The sequence below is a fragment of the Balaenoptera musculus genome, chromosome 15 (genome assembly GCF_009873245.2).
Source record: "Balaenoptera musculus isolate JJ_BM4_2016_0621 chromosome 15, mBalMus1.pri.v3, whole genome shotgun sequence".
NCBI lineage: Eukaryota > Metazoa > Chordata > Mammalia > Artiodactyla > Balaenopteridae > Balaenoptera > Balaenoptera musculus.
This window is the reverse complement of record NC_045799.1, coordinates 37,090,539-37,111,361: the sequence shown is the minus strand read 5'-3', so window position 1 is coordinate 37,111,361 and position 20,823 is coordinate 37,090,539. Positions and strand designations below refer to the sequence as shown.

Here is a 20,823-nt window from a genome sequence, read left to right as displayed (position 1 = left end):
TGAATGAAATATTGAAAGTCTTATACACACTACTATATATAAAATAGATAATGAATAAGGACCTGCTGTATAGCACAGGGAATTCTACTCAATACTTTGTAATGGCCTATATGGGAAAAGAATCTTAAAAAGAGTGTATATATGTATACGTATAACTGATTCACCGTGCTGTATACCGGAAACTAACACAACATTGTAAATCAACTATATATTTTTTTAATTAAATTAAAAAAAAAAAAGAAGGTCTCTGGCGAGAATCAAGCAATTATCCAAGAGTTGTAGCTCTGATTGCAATATGGTTTCCCAGTGTCTTTTGTACCTTTGTGGCTTTCTCCTTTTTTGCAAACTACTCATTTGAAATCATTCATGTTTGCTGCCTGGACTGGAGTCCCAATAAAAGTAAAATATGAAATTCTAGCTGTTTCTTCTTCACCTTCATTGGACTGAACAAATATAGTTATGCTGTTAACATTCTGAAACTTAACATATGAAGTGGGACAATACCATCTTCTTTCATATCATCCTCTGATAGTTCCAGAGCTGGAATTGGTTCACTTCTTTCTGCCTTTTCAAAATCCATAGATAGGGGTAGATTGGTAGAAATTTTTATGTATTTTGGACACTGACCATTATCTGGACCTTGAAATTTCATTGAATAAAGCTTAACAGGCTGATTGAAGACCACAGTAATAAACAGCTGTCCATCCCAATCAGATTCCAAGAAGGTCATGTCTTTTCATAAACAGTTGTCAAATCCATGCTCCTCACTTTCATTAAGACATTCACAGCCAGCTTTGTTAATAAAAAAGCATAAAATCCATATAGCCTTTTGGAATATCTGTGTCCTCATTGCTTCCAGGGTTGTTTTCTAAGTGCTGCTTGATTTTTTCCTCTAGTCCCACAGCATTTGCTCCTTGATACTGATCAACTCTCACTTTGTTTCAAAAAAACAAAAATGTAGGTATTGCTGATTCCCTGACACTGATGTACACCTACTTCCAAGAAAACTGCTTGTGGATACTTACTACTCATAGCGCTGAATGCTGGGGCAATCCTTAAACACGGTCCACACCCTCTCATGGTGAATTTGACCATGGTGAGTCTGGAAATCTAGGTCACTCCCGACCTGTTTCACACCCACCACTCTCAGAGAGCCTGGCAGGGTGGCCACAACACCACTGGCTTCAAAACTGAAGGAGAAGAAGACCCTGGAGAGGAAGGGGGGAGGCTCAGGAAGACCTAGGCCTGGACAAAGGAGGTGGCGACCCTGGTGTCTTCTCCAGGGGCCCCCAAGTGCCGAGTCAGGCCAGAGAGCGGAGCAGCAGAGGGGGCGGAATGGGAGGGGGAGAGGAAAGATGAAGGAAGAAAAGGTCTATAATTTTATATGATGTAATCATAGATGCATTTATACAATATATAATGTAAGATACAACTAACAACACATTATACATATGAGATACATAATACACACTATATTGATTATAATGTGTTATACATTTAAAATTATATATAGTTTTTATATATATTTTATAACATTATTTATATATACATATATAATGTGTATATATATGTATATATATAAATTTTTGGAATAGTTTTTGGAATAGTTTTATTAGGCTATTATTCACCTACCACAAAATTCAGTAAAGTCCACAAATCCAAAAAGGGAGTAAATAAAATGGGGCTGATAGAAAACTCTCCTTCTCGGGGTGTCTGCAGATGGCCCATCTGATCAGGAATTTGATTACATGGGTTGATCAACATATGTAATAGAGGACAGGATATTGAAATGTTTTCTTTCCCAGCTTCTAGCCTACAGGCTAGGTGAGAACGATCATTTTTATTTTTCAAAAGATAAAATTTTAGTTATCAATATTTCTCAATGCCAACTATAATAATTGCATCCAATCTGTTTATTAAATCGTTTCCAATTTAAGGCAATATCTCTTTTAATTTTGTGATTTTAACGTTTTTCTTAAAAGCAAAATAAGGCAGGTTTTAAAAATTCCTGGGCTTGTTTTCTTTGACCACATCTGACCACATCCGAGTCTGGTTTCTAAGTTCCTAATGGTTTCAATCAGGTTCTCATTCTCCTTAAATTGTCGTTGAGCTGTTGAAGAGGGTTACAATTTCCTCCATATTTATTTGAAATTGAATGGTCAATTAAAATACACACTAACTAACCCCTAAACTGACTGGACTTCTAAGAGATTTTTCAAAATGTATTTAAGGGAATAGTAAAATAAATGATGCTTGAATGGTTAAAAGCCCTACAATTCTTTAAAAAGCCCATTTTAATTTAGGCTGAAACCCATGCAATGTGAAAAGTGCTACAAAGAACGGAGTGGGGGCAGTGAGGGTGCTTGTGTTCTTCATCCAAAGGAAGGTAGAAATAGTAAAAGCAGAGAGGTGAAGATTAGCGGAGACAAAGAAAGGGATGGTGGCTTCCCATCTGGCACCCTAGCATCTCCTTAGAATTAAATGGATGTGAGGCCCATGAGGGAAGCTTGGCCCCAGCCTCTGGGAAACCAGTCTCACAAAGTGCCCTGCACCCAAGAGTAACAGACAATGAAGTGTCTGTCAGAGCCACCTTCCCTCCAAGGACTATACACATCTGAACAAGGAGCATACAGGGTCCAAACACCAGGGGGGGTGCCCCCCAAATTCTATGCTGCACACAACTTCCTGGACCCTTCTGGGAACTGCAGGGGTGGGAGGGAAGACTCTTCATTCTCACTGAGACTGAATCTCCCTCAACCCAAGTGAAAAGAGGACTGAGAGTCAGCTACAATTTAATTTTTTTAAATTGAAGAATAAAGTATTGTGCCATATTTTTAAGCATGAAAATTTTTGGCAGCAGAAACAAGCTGACAACTTACGTTAAAATTTTTCTCTTTGATCTCTGCATTTTCTCACCTCTGGGAAAGATGTCAGACCCAAGCCAACATGGCTAAAGCATGTACTTTGTTGCTGGAATTAGAACAGATGATGGAGGCAAATCCACAGTGATGGAAACTCTCCCACTTATATTTAACATGGGCCTTCTGGGTTGCATGCTTTAAGAATGGAGGTTCTGTGAAAAGACAAAGGGCCCAGAACCCAGGGGTTGTTCAAAAATCACTTTACCTTGTCAGAGACAGCACCAGGGTACAGCTAAGAGAACGGTCTGTGTTCAATCCGAGCTTCACCACTACTGCTGTGTGATCTGAGGAACGTTACTTATCTTCTCTGTGTTTCAATTCCGTTATTTGTATACGGGCATAATCATGGAGTATCCTATAATATTATTGAGATGATTAAATGAGCTAATATATCCATAGCATTTAGAACATTGTCTTGCCCAGGATTAGGGCTCAGTGAATGTTAGTACCATCATCATCATCTTTATCATCATTATTATTACATGGGATTATGTCAGGTGACAAGGGTACTAATTTGACTTTATTCCTTTCCTTTTGCAAAACAAAAAGGACTAAATCAAATGCACTAATATCAGCTATTTCTAAACACATTTTTAGCAGCAGAAATAATTTTTCCCAGACATACTTCTGAAGAAGCTAAGCATATATGTATTCATTGATATTCTTTTGATTCTAGTTGCTTAAGTCAACAGGCAAAATAAATTTATGGGCTCAAATTAAAAAATAACCCAGGAAGGTCCAGCTTCAAGCATAGCTGGATACAGAGGTACAAACAAAGATATCAAGATCAGTTTGTCTGCCTCCTCTCTCCTTTGCTTTCCCTCTTTCTACTCCATTCCCAGGATCCTTGCCTCCTCATCACAGGATGACTGCTGGAAGCTCTCAGAGCAACATCCTTTTAATGTCCAATCTAGTGAAGAAGAGTGAACATCTTTCCCCCAGAATTCCCTGTGAAGATCCTGACATTCACTTTGATTGGCTGGCCTGGACCTCATGTCCAAGCCTACAGCAATCATAATGGCCAGAGGAACGTGTTGCACTGATGGGTCACTGGAGTCACATGTCCCACCCCTGAGGCTGGAAAGAAGCCCTGACCCTGAGAACAGAGAAAAGGAAAAGGTTGTTCCCACTAGGCTTGCTCTGCACCCTACCTCCTTGACAGTCCCTTCTCAAAACCCCAAGTGCTCCTAGTTTGAAACTCCCTGTATGTGGGGATCTCTAGCATTCTGCACGTTTGCTAGGATGCAAATCCTGTCTAAGCAATTACTACGTTCAGGAACCAGAGTAGTCCCCTTGGGGAGGTTCCATTGATTCCCTGTCAAATCATAGCCTGCAGACAGCTACCAGCTCCAGCGTCCCGTGTGGCATTGCTTTGTCTCTGTGTGCTCACATCAGTGCCGCCTACCACAGCCTTGTATCTAGTGGGAGCAGGAGAATCATCTGGGTTGAGTTCCACATCACATTATGAGTGATGCCTCCTCTTCTAGTTATTTACTGCAATGTAACCAACAACCTCAAAACATAGGGTCTTAAGACAATAATAACTTATTAGTGTCTCTCATGGTTCTGGGGTCAGCCAGGCTCCTCTGGGCACATCTGGCTCCGAGCTCTTGGTGGTTACAATCAGAAAGCAACTAGAGCTAGAGTCATCTTGAAGTTTTCTGCATTCACATGCATGGCATTCTATGGCCTGGGAAGATGGAATGGCTGGGGCTGGAACAGCTGGGGCTCATTGGTCATCTCTCTTCTCTCTCAGTGGTCTCTCCACCTGGTACCTTCAGCACATGGCAGTCTCAGGGTTATTTCTGTTGCACTCCTTAGGTTGAGGCAATGACAAAGCCCACCCGATATCAAAGGGTGGGAACGCAGACCCTACCCCTTAGTGGAAGAGTGTCAAAGGATGCATAGCCCTCTTAAACCATCATATCTCCTGGTGATGGCAGGGGGTCAACATAAAATCATGTTTTAGAGGTTATCCTTGGTCATGCTGTTCTAATTCAGTCCTGCCCTTGGCGGAAATGAGGTGGGATTATCAGGACATACCAAGAAAAATGGCTTCTTAAACAACTGTGTGCCAGAAAAGAGGCTTAGACACCACACGTAAATGCAACGGTCTCCATCTGGGCACATTGAGCTATTTTGGATAGTTGGGATCCCTTCTAACCCTTGCAAAAATATTGTAATCTTCACCCTAGTGCAGTTTGAGCTTTTGCAATGGAATACAGCTAGAACCAAGAACAACATTCTCTTTTCCACTTACTTATTAAAAGCAGTGAGCCACTCTGGAGGGACAGTGAATACAATTTGATGTTATTATGCAGAGTTTGACCATTGGAGGAAAAAGATAATGTTATCTTTAAGGTAGGCTCTGGTTTTAATTGCAAATTTTAGAATGGGGCTTCATATCCAGGATAAGAAAGAAAATACACAAACTGCTGACTGAATCAATGCTCAACACTCTGCTCTCTGTGTCCTCCTCGTCCTTGGGGTGCTTATCAAGCATGTAAGCAAAATCAGAAGTCAGGGAGAAAGCAAGAAAGGAATGCATTTACATGAGCCTCCAGAGGAAACCATTTCAGACTGGATTATGGAATCCTGATTCTCGGATAATTGCAAGAGTGTTTAAGAAAAGGTTGCACAGGTGAAAGTGTGAAGCTATTGTCAAAACATGCAAATGTCTTGTCTTCCTTTTAATTTCCGATACCAAGTCAGTCCTAACCCCTTTTATTGGACCTTAAATGTCTCAAAAATAATGGAAGAACAAAACTTCTCATTATAGAATTGACCTCTTACTGGGAGCTAAGTTCTACTGAATAAAGAGGTCTAGATAAAATTATTAAACCAAAGCAAAGATGATCTCCAGCCTTCCACTCCTTAATGTGCTAACATTCGGGTCTGCAAAATCCATTCTCTTCCCAATGACTCTGGCAGTGCTAATTCCGGGATGCTATGGCCAACTCCTTTCTTCTCAAGGGCCAAACTCTGTCCAGGTAACTGGCAAATGTTTATAAATCTGGTCATTCAATAGGCATTCAATTTGCATTTACTGAGCACCAACCACATGCCAGGGGCTGTTCTAGGTACTTGTTTTACAGAAATGAATAAGCCAGTCATAATTTTGATGTATGAAAATTACAGTTTGGTACCATGTCTTTCTAGAAGAGCAGCCGTGGGAGGGGGGAATTCTATACATTAGTCATATCTACTGTAGAGCCAAGAGGGAGACCAAAAGAGAGTTTTCTAAGCTTTGTAGCTGAATGATGCTCCTCTTTTTCCCCCAGTCCTATACATATTTTCTAGGAAAAGTATGGAGAACCCCAGATGTAGCTGGTATAGTAGGAAATGTTTTCTGTAAGGCTGAACTATTAGTTAAATTTCTCCAAGGTAGAAAATCACAAATATTGGTTCAAACTGCATGCATGTCATTCCCTATCAATGTAAAATTTTGTTTTGGGGAACAGAGTTGGATTTATTAACTTGTGGCTAATGCTGAAGGGAAAAGACATTGATGCTGTTGTTGGTGAAAAAAAAATCAACGGGCAGGTGGAATATGGAACTCATTCAATCAACAAATATTTATTAAGTTCCCAGACGTCCTAGGGTTATCATGACAAACAAGACAGAGTGACTCCTGTTGTGAATTTTGTGTTCTGGTTGGGGAGACCGATAGCAATGAGCGCAAAAAAAAAATAAATTCTGTAATGATAGTGAAGATGATCCAGGACCTCAGAAAAAGAATGGAGGCAAAGATCGAGAAGATGCAAGAAATGTTTAAAAAAGACCTAGAAGAATTAAAGAAAAAAGAAACAGAGATGAACAATACAATAACTGATATGAAAACTACACTAGAAGGAATCAATAGCAGAATAACTGAGGCAGAAGAACGGATAAGTGACCTGGAAGAAAGAATGGTGGAATTCACTGCTGCGGAACAGAACAAAGAAAAAAGAATGAAAAGAAATGAAGACAGCATAAGAGAACTCTGGGACAATATTAAATGCAACAACATTCGCATTATAGGGGTCCCAGAAGGAGAAGAGAGAGAGAAAGGACCAGAGAAAATACCTGAAGAGATTATAGTTGAAAACTTCCCTAACATGGGAAAGGAAATAACCACCCAAGTCCAGGAAGTGCAGAGAGTCCATACAGGACAAACCCAAGCAGAAACATGCCAAGACACATAGTAATCAAATTGGCAAAAATTAAAGACAAAAATTATTGAAAACATCAAGGGGAAAATGACAAAAAATATACAAGGGAACTCCCATAAGGTTAACAGCTGATTTCTCAGCAGAAACTCTACAAGCCAGAAGGGAATGGCATGATATACTTAAAGTGATGAAAGGGAAGAACCTACAACCAAGATTACTCTACCCGGCAAGGATCTCATTCAGATTCGTGGAGAAATCAAAAGCTTTACAGACAAGCAAAAACTAAGAGAATTCAGTACCACAAAACCAGCTCTACAACAAATGCTAAAGGAACTTCTCTAAGTGGGAAACACAAGAGAAGAAAAGGACCTACAAAAACGATTCAAAACAATTAAGAAAATGGTAATAGGAACATACATATTGATAATTACCTTAAACGTGAATGGATTAAATGCTCCAACCAAAAGACAAAGGCTTGCTGAATGGATACAAAAACAAGACCCAGGGCTTCCCTGGTGGCGCAGTGGTTGAGAATCTGCCTGCCAATGCAGGGGACACGGGTTCGAGCCCTGGTCTGGGAGGATCCCACATGCCGCGGAGCAACTGGGCCCGTGAGCCACAATTACTGAGCCTGCGCGTCTGGAGCCTGTGCTCCGCAGCAAGAGAGGCCGCGATGGTGAGAGGCCCGCGCACCGCAATGAAGAGTGGTCCCCGCTTGCTGCAACTAGAGACAGCCCTCGCACAGAAACGAAGACCCAACACAGCCATAAATAAATAAATAAATTTAAAAAAAAAAAAAAAAAAAAAAAAAAAAAAAAAAAAACAAGACCCATATATATGCTGTCTACAAGAGACCCACTTCAGACTTAGGGACACATACAGACTGAAAGTGAGGGTATGGAAAAAGATATTCCATGCAAATGGAAATCAAAAGAAAGCTGAAGTAGCATCACTAATATCACATAAAATAGACTTTAAAATAAAGAATGTTAAAAGAGGCAAGGAAGGACACTACATAATGATCAAGGGATCAATCCAAAAAGAAAATATAAAAATTATAAATATATATGCACCCAACATAGGAGCACCCCAATAGATAAGGCAACTGCTAACAGCTATAAAAGAGAACATTGACAGTAACACAGTAATAGTGGGGAACTTTAACACCTCACTTACACCAATGGACAGATCATCCAAGCAGAAAATTAATAAGGAAACACAAGCTTTAAATGACACAATAGACCAGATAGATTTAATTGATATTATAGGACATTCCATCTAAAAACAGCAGATTACACTTTCTTCTCAAGTGCGCATGGAACATTCTCCAGGATAGATCACATCTTGGGTCACAAATCAAGCCTCAGTAAATTTAAGAAAAGTGAAATCATATCAAGCATCTTTTCTGACCACAACGCAATGAGATTAGAAATGAATTAGAGGGAAAAAAATGTAAAAAACACAAACACATGGAGGCTAAACAATACGTTACTAAATAACCAAGAGATCACTGAAGAAATCAAAGAAGAAATCAAAATATACCTAGAGACAAATGACAATGAAAACACGACGATCTAAAACCTATGGGATGCAGCAAAAGCAGTTCTAAGAGGGAAGTTTATAGCTTTATAAGCCTACCTCAAGAAACAAGAAAAATCTCAAATAAACAATCTAATCTTGCACCTAAAGGAACTAGAGAAAGAAGAACAAACAAAACCCAAAGTTAGCAGAAGGAAAGAAATCATAAAGGTCAGAGCAGAAATAAAAGAGACAGAATCAAAGAAAACAATAGCAAAGATCAATAAAACTAAAAGCTGGTTCTTTCAGAATATAAACAAAATTGATAAACCATTAGCCAGACTCATCAAGAAAAAGAGGGAGAGGATTCAGATCAATAAAATTAGAAATGAAAAAGGGGAAGTTACAACAGACACCGCAGAAATACAAAGCATCCTAAGAGATTACTACAAGCAACTGTATGCCAATAAAATGGACAACCTGGAAGAAATGGACAAATTCTTAGAAAGGTATAACCTTCCAAGACTGAAACAGGAAGAAAGAGAAAATATGAACAGACCAATCACAAGTAATGAAATTGAAACTGTGATGAAAAATTTTCCAACAAACAAAAGTCCAGGACCAGATGGCTTCACAGGTGAATTCTATCAAACATTTAGAGAAGAGCTAACAGACATCCGTCTCAAACTCTTCCAAAAAACTGCAGAGGAAGGAACACTCCCAAATTCATTCTATGAGGCCACCATCACCCTGATACCAAAACCAGACAAAGATACTACAAAAAAAGAAAATTACAGACCAATATCACTGATGAATACAGATGCAAAAATCCTCAACAAAATACTAGCAAACAGAATCCAACAACACATTCAAAGGATCATACACCATGATCAAGTGGGATTTATCCCAGGGATGCAAGGATTCTTCAGTATATGCAAATCAATCAATGTGATGCACCATATTAACAAATTGAAACATAAAAACCCTATGATCATCTCAATAGATGCAGAAAAAGCTTTTGACAAAATTCAACACCAATTTATGATAAAAACTCTCCAGAAAGTGGGCATAGAGGGAACCTACCTCAACATAATAAAGGCCTTATATGACAAACCCACAGCAAACATCATTCTCAATGGTGAAAAACTGAAAGCATTTTCTCTAAGAACAGGAACAAGACAAGGATGTCTACCCTCACCACTATTATTCAACATAGTTTTGGAAGTCCTAGCCATGGCAATCAGAGAAGAAACAGAAATAAAAAGAATACAAATTGGAAAAGAAGAAGTAAAACGGTCACTGTTTGCAGATGACATGATGCTATACATAGAGAATCCTAAAGATGCCACCAGAAAACTACTAGAGCTAATCCATGAATTTGGTAAAGTTGCAGGATACAAAATTAATGCACAGAAATCTCTTGTATACCTATACACTAATGATGAAAAATCTGAAAGTGAAATTAAGAAAACACTCCCATTTACCATTGCCACAAAAAGAATAAAATATCTAGGAATAAACCTACCTAAGGAGACAAAAGACCTGTAAGCAGAAAATTATAAGACACTGAGGAAAGAAATTAAAGATGATACAAATAGATGGAGAGATATACCATGTTCTTGGATTGGAAGAATCAACATTGTGAAAATGACTCTACTACTCAAAGCAATCTACTAATTCAATGCAATCCCTATCAAACTACCACTGGCATTTTTCACAGAAGTAGAACAAAAATTTCACAATTTGTATGGCAAGACCCTGAATAGCCAAAGCAATCTTGTGAAAGAAAAACAGAGCTGGAGGAATCAGGCTCTCTGACTTCAGACTATACTACAAAGCTACAGTAATCAAGACAATATGGTACTGGCACAAAAACAGAAATATAGATCAATGGAACAAGATAGAAAGGCCAGAGGTAAACCCACGCACCTATGGTCAACTAATCTATGACAAAGGAGGCAAGGATATACAATGGAGAAAAGACAGCCTCTTCAATAAGTGGTTCTGGGAAAACTGGACAGCTACATGTAAAAGAATGAAATTAGAACATTTCTTAACACCATACACAAAAATAAACTCAAAATGGATTCAAGACCTAAATGTAAGACTGGACACTTTAAAACTCTTAGAGGAAAACATAGGAAGAACACTCTTTGACATAAATCACAGCAATATCTTTTTTGATCCACCTCCTAGAGTAATGGAAATAAAAACAAAAATAAACAAATGGGACCTAAGGAAACTTCAAAGCTTTTGCACAACAAAGGAAACCATAAACAAGACGAAAAGACAACCCTCAGAATGGGAGAAAATATTTGCAAATGAATCAATGGACAAAGGATTAATCTCCAAAATATATAAACAGCTCATGCAGCTCAATATTAAAAAAAAAAAAAAACAACCTAATCTGAAAATGGGCAGAAGACCTAAATAGACATTTCTCCAAAGAAGACATACAGATGGCCAAGAGGCACATGAAAAGCTGCTCAACATCACTAATTATTAGAGCAATGCAAATCAAAACTACAATGAGTTATCACCTCACACCACTTAGAATGGGCATCATCAGAAAATCTACAAACAACAAATGCTGGAGAGGGTGTGGAGAAAAGGGAACCCTCTTGCACTGTTGGTGGGAATGTAAATTGATACAGCCACTATGGAGAACAGTATGGAGGTTCCTTAAAAAACTAAAAATAGAATTACCATATGATCCAGCAATCCCACTACTAGGCATATATCCAGAGAAAACCATAATTCAAAAAGACACATGCACCCCAATGTTCATTGCAGCACTATTTACAGTAGCCAGGTCATGGAAGCAACCTAAATGCCCATCAACAGACGAATAGATAAAGAAGTTGTGGTACATATATACAATGGAATATTACTCAGCCATAAAAAGGAATGAAATTGGGTCATTTGTAGAGACGTGGATGGATCTAGAGACTGTCATCCAGAGTGAAGTAAGTCAGAAAGAGAAAAACAAATATCGTATATTAATGCATATATGTGGAACCTAGAGAAATGATACAGATGAACTGGTTTGCAGGGCAGAAATTGAGACACAGATGTAGAGAACCAACGTATGGACACCAAGGGGGGAAAGCGGCAGGGGGTGGGGGTGGTGGTGTGATGAATTGGGAGATTGGGATTGACATGTATACACTGATGTTTATAAAATGGATGACTAATAAAAAATTTTTTTTAATTAAAATAAAAAATAAATAAAAATAAATTATAGAATTTCAGAGTAAGTGGAAGAGAATGACAGAGGTAGGTCATGTTTTAGATAAATTAATCACAGGAGGGTTTTTAAGGAGTTGAGATTTAAGCTGACGCTGACCAATGAGCAGGAATGAGGCATGCAAGGCTCTATGGGAAGATGGTTCCAGGCAGAGAAGACAGCATGGGACTAAGCAAGAGATCCAGTGGGACAGGCCAAAACAGAGCAGTACAAGGAGCAGGGTGACTGGTCATAGTACTTACCCAGTTGGTGTTGAGCCACCTGATAGGGGAAAGAAATTTGGAAAGAATTTCTATTTGGAAGGAAATGATCTAGCTATTTAAACAGGATTATGTACAGCTCAGAGGCAGAGCATTGAGGAAAAATTGATACCATGAAAGCTGGGTAAATTCTTCCTATATAGGTAAAAATCAACCCTTGAGATATGGGTAAAACTGAGCTGACTGATGAGGTCCAGTAGCTTCTGAGAAGAAATGTGAAGACCTTGAAGCAGGAAGGCTCTGACAAGTTTAACTTTGGAGTCCACCGGCTTTCAGAATTGAGGGTCAGGTGACCTTATTCTATGGGGTGAAGGTAGAAAGTGATTGCTTCCTTCTTTGCTTAAGCTGCCATCCTGGAAATGTACTAGAAGACTGGACTCTTTATAAGCTTTAGCCACAGCACGTCAGAATAGAGTTAAATTTTTAAAAAGAAAAAAAGGAAAATAACCAATCCAATGCTTTCTGTTCTGTGGTAGGCAGATGAGAATGAACCAAAGTCCTCAAGTGTCCATGGTCCCTCAGGGTCCCATGATAAGCAGAAATCCCAACATCATTTATTTAATACCCCTACCTGCACCCTGATGCTGACAATTCTCACTCTTGGCTCCTGAGGTCACTGCAGGGCTTTGTGATTCTGCCGGAGGAAACTGCTGAGTAGACTCGGATGATGGAGACTATGAATCCATAGTAAGGCTTGCTTGCTGCTCTCTGTGTTGTGTGGAATGCTTTCAGATTTCTCTTCTCTTTTGGATGTTATGGCCAAAGGGTAGAGTTGACTCTCTTTTTCCAATGTGGTTTTTGCCATCTTCCCTTTCAAAAATATAATGTCTTATACTTCCTCTCTGATATTCTAGTCTATTCTCCAAAACTGTGAACTTTTCTTTGAGCATGAATTTCTTTCTACCTCTCAGGAATGGGGACTACTTCCCACTCTTTGCTCCTATCTCTGGCTGGTACATGGTCTGGCCCAGGGTCTTCTTCCTGTACTTCCACAGACCCCTGTTCTTCTTGGACATCCTGGAAGTGGAGAGGTTCCCTCTTGACCTTCCCATGGAGTAAGGCTTCCAGTAGCATCAGTACAAGGTCAACAAAAGACATACTAACCTTTGAAGCCATAGGCCTGCCTCTTATGATTGATTCCCTTTTATCTCCTGTGTTTCTCATAGCTCTTGTCTACTCAGTCTAGAGACAAAACTCTGCCTGTTATTGGACTCAAGTAAAATTTACTTCAGCCCCGCCTTGTGGTCCTTAGTCAAACTTAAAGGAAAGTTGGTTTGGCAGATATTAAACTGGCTCACCAAATCTGTTTCCCTTTCTTCCTGGTTACACAGCTAGACCACATTTCCCAGATTCCTCTACAGTTACTTGTGGCCATGTGTCTGAGTTCTATCCAGTAGAATGTGGCCCACGAAGATTTCCCATGAGCTATCTTCCACTGTATTTTTTCCCTATCTATCAGCTAGATGGAGAGGATTCTAAGAACTAAGATGGGGACTCATGAGATGAAGGAGTCTGGGTCTCACCAACCAGGAGAATCCAGTGGACTTTATATGAATTAGAAATATATTTTTTTATTTTGGGGCTACTGAAATTATAGGGGTTGTTTTTTATAGTAGCTAACATTACTTATCCTAGGAAATACAGTTGATCACATCCCTTTCACAAGGTACTGTCCCACCCAGACACAATACATTCTCCTAAACTCCCCCCAGATCACCAGACCGTATTATTGGGTCTTTGGCTCACTCCCAAGAGGCATGGAGTCTAATTAAGAACACATGTATAAGAAGCTGAGGCCCCTCTTTCCCACACCAGATCCCTGATAGCTAATATTTAGTGAGCACTGACTATTAAGAAAAGCAGATTTAATATGAAGCTAATAAAGCTTAAGCTTGGGGCCTCTCACATACGTGAAGCTTTCCCAAGGCGTTGAAAGTGGCCTTAGCATGTTCACATAGTTAAGTATTTTCATAAAATCTGCAAATGCAAAATGTTTTAATTTTTTTTTAATTTGTGGGAGGGTATATTTAAATAAACTTCAGGCCCCACCAAATCTAGACACAGCCTCGAGGTTGAGTGTCTAACATATATTTTCAAATGTCATCCTCACAGCCATTAAATAATAGGTACTATTATTTTATGGAGAAGAAATCTGATGCATGAAGATTTTAAGTCACTTGCCCCAAGTCATGCAGCTCTGATTTTCTGGAACCAGAATTCAGGCACAAGCTCTAAAGCCCAAGCGTGTTGCCACCCTCATGGTGTCTCTAGCCCGCCCATGGGTCACATGCATGTGGTCCAGGGAATCAAACCAGGAAGCATGAAGCAATAGCAGCAGTGTTTAGTATATTTCTCTTGGCCCCTCTGAATGACTTCCTTTGGACTCACCCTAATTTCTTCAGTCCCGGATAAGAAGAGCTGGAGAGTTTTTCTTCAGGGCTACATTAAAGTGTTCATTTCATACAACAAGAAACACATAGGATTTAACATCAGAAGATGTGAATTTTAGACTAAGGAAACAATACGTAATGGCACAGATTTTGCCAAGAGATTCATGTACATAGCAGCAAGCAACTGGATCAAACGAACAACTATGGGCTGTCAAAGGCAGTGGAACAGCTTCAAAGCTCATTACTACCTCAGCTTCCACATGGTGCAAAAGAACTGGAAGATGTGGAGGATAAAGAGGCAGGCTCAGAAAGGGGGTTAAAACACGTAACTCCAGATGAGCCTTCAGGGCCAGCAATGCCCTGAGGATTGTGGGCGCACACCCAGCTGTTACCTGTGTGGTGGTTTGATCCCCAACTAATACGCCAGCTGGTGGAGTATTATTTCCTTGTTGACTTTTTGCTGCCACCTGGGGAGTCTTGGTAACTGTAAACAAAGATTTAGAACACTAATAAAGTGTCGGGCGCCAATGCAGTTTACTCTGTACTAAAATCAAGTAAGCTGTGGATGAGCAGCTGGCATGGGGGATCCCAGCCACAAGGGCTGGTGGGGAGCAGGAGGAGTCCAGGAGCAGGGAGGTGGGGTGAGAGAAAGGGATCTGATTGCTGAAGCCTGTCAGTTCAGAGCCCGACTTGGACTCAGGCACTTGGAGTAGATGCTTTTACATGGGCAGGGCCCCCAGCCCCCAGCTGCTTTCAGTGTTGGCTGCTAAGGGCTCACAGAGGCCTCCTTCCCCAAGAATTGCCCTTAACTGATGCCTAGGAGGTTATACCCCTATACCCTCCACCAGGAGAAGCCTATAGCAATGACTGACTGATGCAGGGGTACAAAAGGCCAGCTCCCTTGCCTTGAGGAGGGGACGATTGTGTCTCTAGAGCCTTTCATGGATCAGGCCAAGTTTAGATTTTGCCAGAGCACACATCTTTGCTTGCCTTCTTCCCCTGTCCTGTCTTCTTTCCTCCCTTAGAGGCTTCTCCTAAGCTTCCTTCCTCAATATACCCTGGGCACCTGATTTTTCCTGTCCTGGGCTCTGCTTCTGGGGAATCCGACCTAAGACACAGTGAGGGTTTTAGGCCCCCAGTTGCCACAGCTAAGCCTGGCAGGAAGTGGGCAGGGCTTTGAAACAGGAAGTCCCCAGAGATGTGCATTTAGGGCACATCCTCCTGCTATGTATATACGTAGGGGATGGCAGGTAGAAATTGAAGACACGTTTTGAGAAGAAAGTGTCAGCTCCCGGGAGAAACCAGTCAGCAGAGGATGGATGTCAGGGCCCTAACCTGGAAAGTACAACTGGCGCACTTAGCAAGAAAACCAAAGACTATCCCAGTGCTAGAGCCTGGGTCAGCAAAACCAGGGTGGAAAATGCTATGACTTGTAGGATGCATGGAGGTTCAGGACTCATATGTGGCTCACCAAATCCTTCATCTGTTGGTAGCAAGACACAGCTACTTTGTAGCCTTGTGAATCTGGGCAAGTTAGTTTTCTTTTCTAAACCTCGATTTCTTCATTTGTAAAATGGCATACAGCATGCACTCAAATGGTAAATATTTTATTATATACATATTATTCTAAGCCACAGTGAGTAATGGAATTTTTGCCTGCTAGGGGGCAGACCTGGATTTCTACATAGGGCCTACCTGTAGATCCAGACTTGGAAAGCAAAGGAAAACAAAGCTATGGGATAAAATGTAGAGGCTGAAATAATGACCACATCAACCCAAAAGGCCATGATGTTGCTTGTATGGCTACCCGTGGTCCTGCATCTTAAGGCCCAGAGCTCTGCGGTGCCATTTTTGCATCTTCGGAGCCAGTCTTAAAAGCAAGTGGGAGAGGGAGAGAAAGAGGGAGAGACAGATGTAAGCCAAGAATCCTCCAGATTTGAATATCACTTATCTAGAATTGGACCCAAGAGGGACTGTTGGGGACAGAAAGTTGGTCAATCAATAGTTATTGACCTCAAGTCTGAAATTGCAAGAGAATTTTTCTCTAGCTTGGCAGACACTACATTCACAATGCCAGATTCCCAGTGCATAAATCCAGCTGAAAATTCCCAACCAGAGCACCAGGAACTCTGATCCACTCAAATGTTCTTTCCCTAGGATGACTCTCTACTCTCCCCATACTTGTGTACAGAGTTGTATGGTCCTTATTTTAGCAGAGGGTTCCAAGAAGCAGACCTTGAGATGAGAATTCACATGCAACTTGATTTATTGAGGAAGTTCTCTTGGGAAAAATTGGGTGTGGAAAGCAGGAGAGAGAAGGAAAGAAGCCAAGCCAAGTTCTAGCTTCAGCCTTAACCCTCAGGAGAGGTTGATAATGTAAATTACACCTCAAATTTCATCCTAACTCCAAGGCAAAAGAGCTGGGTTTTCTTTTTCCCACTCCAGTCAATCATTGGATAGGGACTACTTTTGAGGTACTTCTGTCTCTCAAGCCAACTCAATAGCCCCAGGGAGGTTCTCCATAGAGCATCACAGAGATGGAAAATTAGAAGCAAAACACTTAGAAGGCAAGGAAAGGCACACTGAAAAGATCAAAGGGATCCAAGGGAATCTGAGTGGAACACCACTGGAGATGCTACACACTTACACTTATTTTAAGGGACTGGAAAAATCTAGTTTCTGCAAATATGCAGTTTATTCTATTGGTTTTAGTGTTATAAAATTGGAAGGGCATAGGATTTAGCCTTAAAAGATGTGAGTTATAGTTGTTGCTCTGACTCATATAAACTTTGTGACCTTGGGTGGATCACTTAACTTCCCAGAGACTTAGTTTCTACATCTATAAATGGGTTTATTACTTTTGAGCTTTTCAATATACATTGATATTTTCTGTTGGCTCCACAGGTTTTTGATATATGTATTTCAAAACCTTAAGTAGGATGGTAGGTTTTTCATTTTGGCTTGTGATTTTGATAGTATTCTTTCTTTTAGTTCAAGGCATAGTGTTAGCCATTCAAACTAACACTGTTATGTGCTAGTTCCTTTCATTACTGTTCCTTTTATTACTATGTTATGTCTCTCTTTATGCTTTTTAGCTTGAATTCAATTATATCTGACATTAATATTGTTATATCAGCTTTCTTTTAGTTAGTAATTGTCTTTTGTGTTTTTTCTATTTTCAACATTTCTGGACAATTATGTTTTAGATGTGTCTATAGTAAACCACAGATGGTTGGATTTTTAAAAATCTGGCCTGATAATCTTGTTCCTATAGGCCATTTGAATTCCTTTACATTTATTTTGATTGCTGCTATATTCATACTTAGTTATATGATCTTATTTTATGTTTTAGATTTATCATGCTCTTTATTTGCCTCTTTTTCCACTTTTTCTTCTTTCTGTTTGATAGTTTCAAAATTTTCACATATTTACTTAAGTATAAAATTTTATAACAAAGTTTAAGTTATTCAGATTTTCTACCCTCCTCCCAAATAACCCAAGAACTTAATATGCTTTAATTACACAATGAATACCTCCCCTTTCTATGTTTTCCTTGACATTATTTGAATTGTATCTAGTTATGTGGAAAAATACCATTCTTTTTTTAAAGAGTCAATAGTAAATTAAATTTAACATATTTTACCAAATTCTACACTAAGTATTGTTTCTATATTTCACTCCAACCCGTCTCTCAAGATGTTTTCTCCTTCTGCCTAAAATTCTTTAGTAGTTATTTCAGTGAGGATCTGTGTGTAATAATCTCTCCAATTATTTCCATTTCATCTAGAGTGAATTTATTTTCAGCTGTTGATTTTGCTGCTGTCTTTCTTAGCATTATTTTCTCATATGTTTTGGAATTTTATTACTGAATGGAGACAGAGAGGTTGCACACGTTCTCTCTCTCTCTTCCACCCCTTGTTTCACAGACCTGCATATTTATATTTGATGTCTTCCACCACCTCCCAAGAACAGTAATTCCAAAACCAGGTCTTATATTGGTAGTTCAGGGCTCCCAACCTACACTGATATTGGAGTCATTACATATTCAGCAACAAAGTCAGCAGATTGTTAAGCCTAAGTCCAGGATGAAAGATTTCATTTCTTACAGTTTCCCTGCTACACAGCTTTATATAAATGGTAATTCAGGTAGTGGTTTTAAGAGCTTATTTCAGCCTCCTTTAATGTATGAGGAAACCTCAAATTTGCTTCTGATTTCAAACAGTGAGTTTGAAGAGTGAGCCTCTTACTTCCGTTGTGAAATTTTTAGTCTTGTTACTCACAGGAACTCAGATTTCTCCATTGGCTTCTGGATCTGGAGTTCAGTGAGTCTGTAAACTCAATCCCAATTACTCCTCCGTTCAATTCCATTTCTGGCTTTCGCAGATGTTTATCTCAGTTTTTAGAATGGCCATATTGTCTAAAAGTCTTCTTTTTGGATGTCATATTTTGTATTAGTCAGCTATTGCTGCATAATACAGTTACCCCTGAAAAGTGAGTGGTTTACTACAATAGTTGTTTACTCTCATTCACGTGTCTGGGCTTTGCCTGGGGTTTGGCCAATCTGGGATGGGCTTGGCTGGGCAACTCTGCTTCACTCTGCAGGAAGTGAGATGGGAGAATAAAAATTTTGGCTTCTTTATCCTCTTGCTATCCAGTCTCCTGTTTGTGTCCCTTCCCCCCAACCCACTCCCTGCCATATAGCCAAGTTTAGCGGTAGACAAAGAACTAGGGTACCATTGATGAGTCCATAAATGTCAGTCCCCTAGGGCACAGAGCTGGTTAGAGAAGGTGAGGGGGGCAACAAAGAATACCTAGTACATGATCGGAGGGAAGTCATAGGCAGTTGGTAACTCACTGGGAGACACAGGGCATGTGCAAACAGAAAACCAAGACTCATGAGTCTCAAAAAGGTGTGATTCCCCCAAGACAGATTTTTGGAAAATCATTTTTTGGCGCTTTTGGAAATTGGCAACTCTTGGCTTAGACTGGGGGATACAGAGGCAGAGGAGTCCCAGTATCTCCAAGTGGGAAAATCCTGTTGCCTTTGAAAACTGTCTTGCACTCAAAGAAATATGATTCCCTTTGGACTTTTTATCACTTAGGTCTCATTAATCTAGTCTTTTGTACTGAGAAGAATGAAAGGAGGGCAATTTTTTCCATTCAATGGACATTGAAGTGGCAGTCACGAAAGCTATTGTGTTCCAGCTCTGCCACTGTCAAGTTCTGTGACCTTGGACAATACATGTGGCTTCCTGAGCCTCTGGTTTCCTCCTGCGGAAAATGAGGTGGTTGAATCAAATGCCTTCACATCTCTGAAAACTCAGTATCTATAGTTTATAGATGGGATGAGTGGCACTTGCAGTTTTGTTTTCTTTTTATTAAAAAGTATTCAACTCTGCCCATGTTCTGGTCTCTTTACTGAATTACTCGAACTAATGGGAATCTTGTGAAAAAACTTTTTATTTTCTATCTTCCTTTCCCTAACTCTTAAATCCATTATTTTCATCTATGCGTCCCAGGCAAAGGAGAGCCAACCCTGACAGCCACCCAAGGGAAAACATGGTTTGATAATGACAAAATGAAAAAGCTAGATGCCTGTAAATTTAGATCTCCAGCACAGGTACTGATTTCCTGGCCTCATGGATATCCCAGTAATTATCTAGAATTATGCATAATTTACCTACTTCCATTTTCTAAGAAATTGTCAGCTTTCAGGTCAGAGTTTGACAATTTATTGGTTTGTCCTGTGGAAATAAATTGGGGGCATCTGGGACTGGAGTCTTTAATGTGTGCAGTTGGGGTGGTAGATGTGAAGCTGCCTCCTATTTATAGCTGAGCAAGCTTAATTGTTGCTTTTCAATCTAAATAGAAAGGCTCTGTTTACTGCTGCTGTTAATTGTAGCAAGTTGGTGAAAAACCATGCAAGGCCTCTTCAGTAAAGGCAATTCAATAAAAGCATTTTGTCAATAAATTATTATTGCCATCATGAAAACCATGCACAGCATTCAAATATAAAGCAAGCAACAGCTCGGCTTCTCCCTTTGATGGACTCAGCATAGTGCTGTTAAATTTTCTTAATTCATTCTATTTTTCTCCTGTTTCCATAGAATATTACAGCTGATAAGGGCATTGTGGATCTTATCTCTAGTCTTCATTTTACAAAGGAAAGTCTGAATTCCCTGTGCAGGGTTGGGACATGATTGTGTCTAGAATCATTAAAAAAAAATCATCTGGGAAATCAGAAAATCAACCTGCTTTCTATGTGTGCCTAGTTGAAAGAGGATTGTGCTATATGCCAAACCTGTATTTGGGGAGTTCTCTTTTACAAAGCTCTTA

At 39.7% G+C, this 20,823-nt stretch overlaps 1 pseudogene; it reads right to left on the bottom strand.

Moving 5' to 3' along the window:
- Nucleotides 1-338: 338 nt before the first annotated feature.
- On the bottom strand, nucleotides 339-13,195 carry LOC118881609 (annotated as a pseudogene).
- Nucleotides 13,196-20,823: the final 7,628 nt, after the last annotated feature.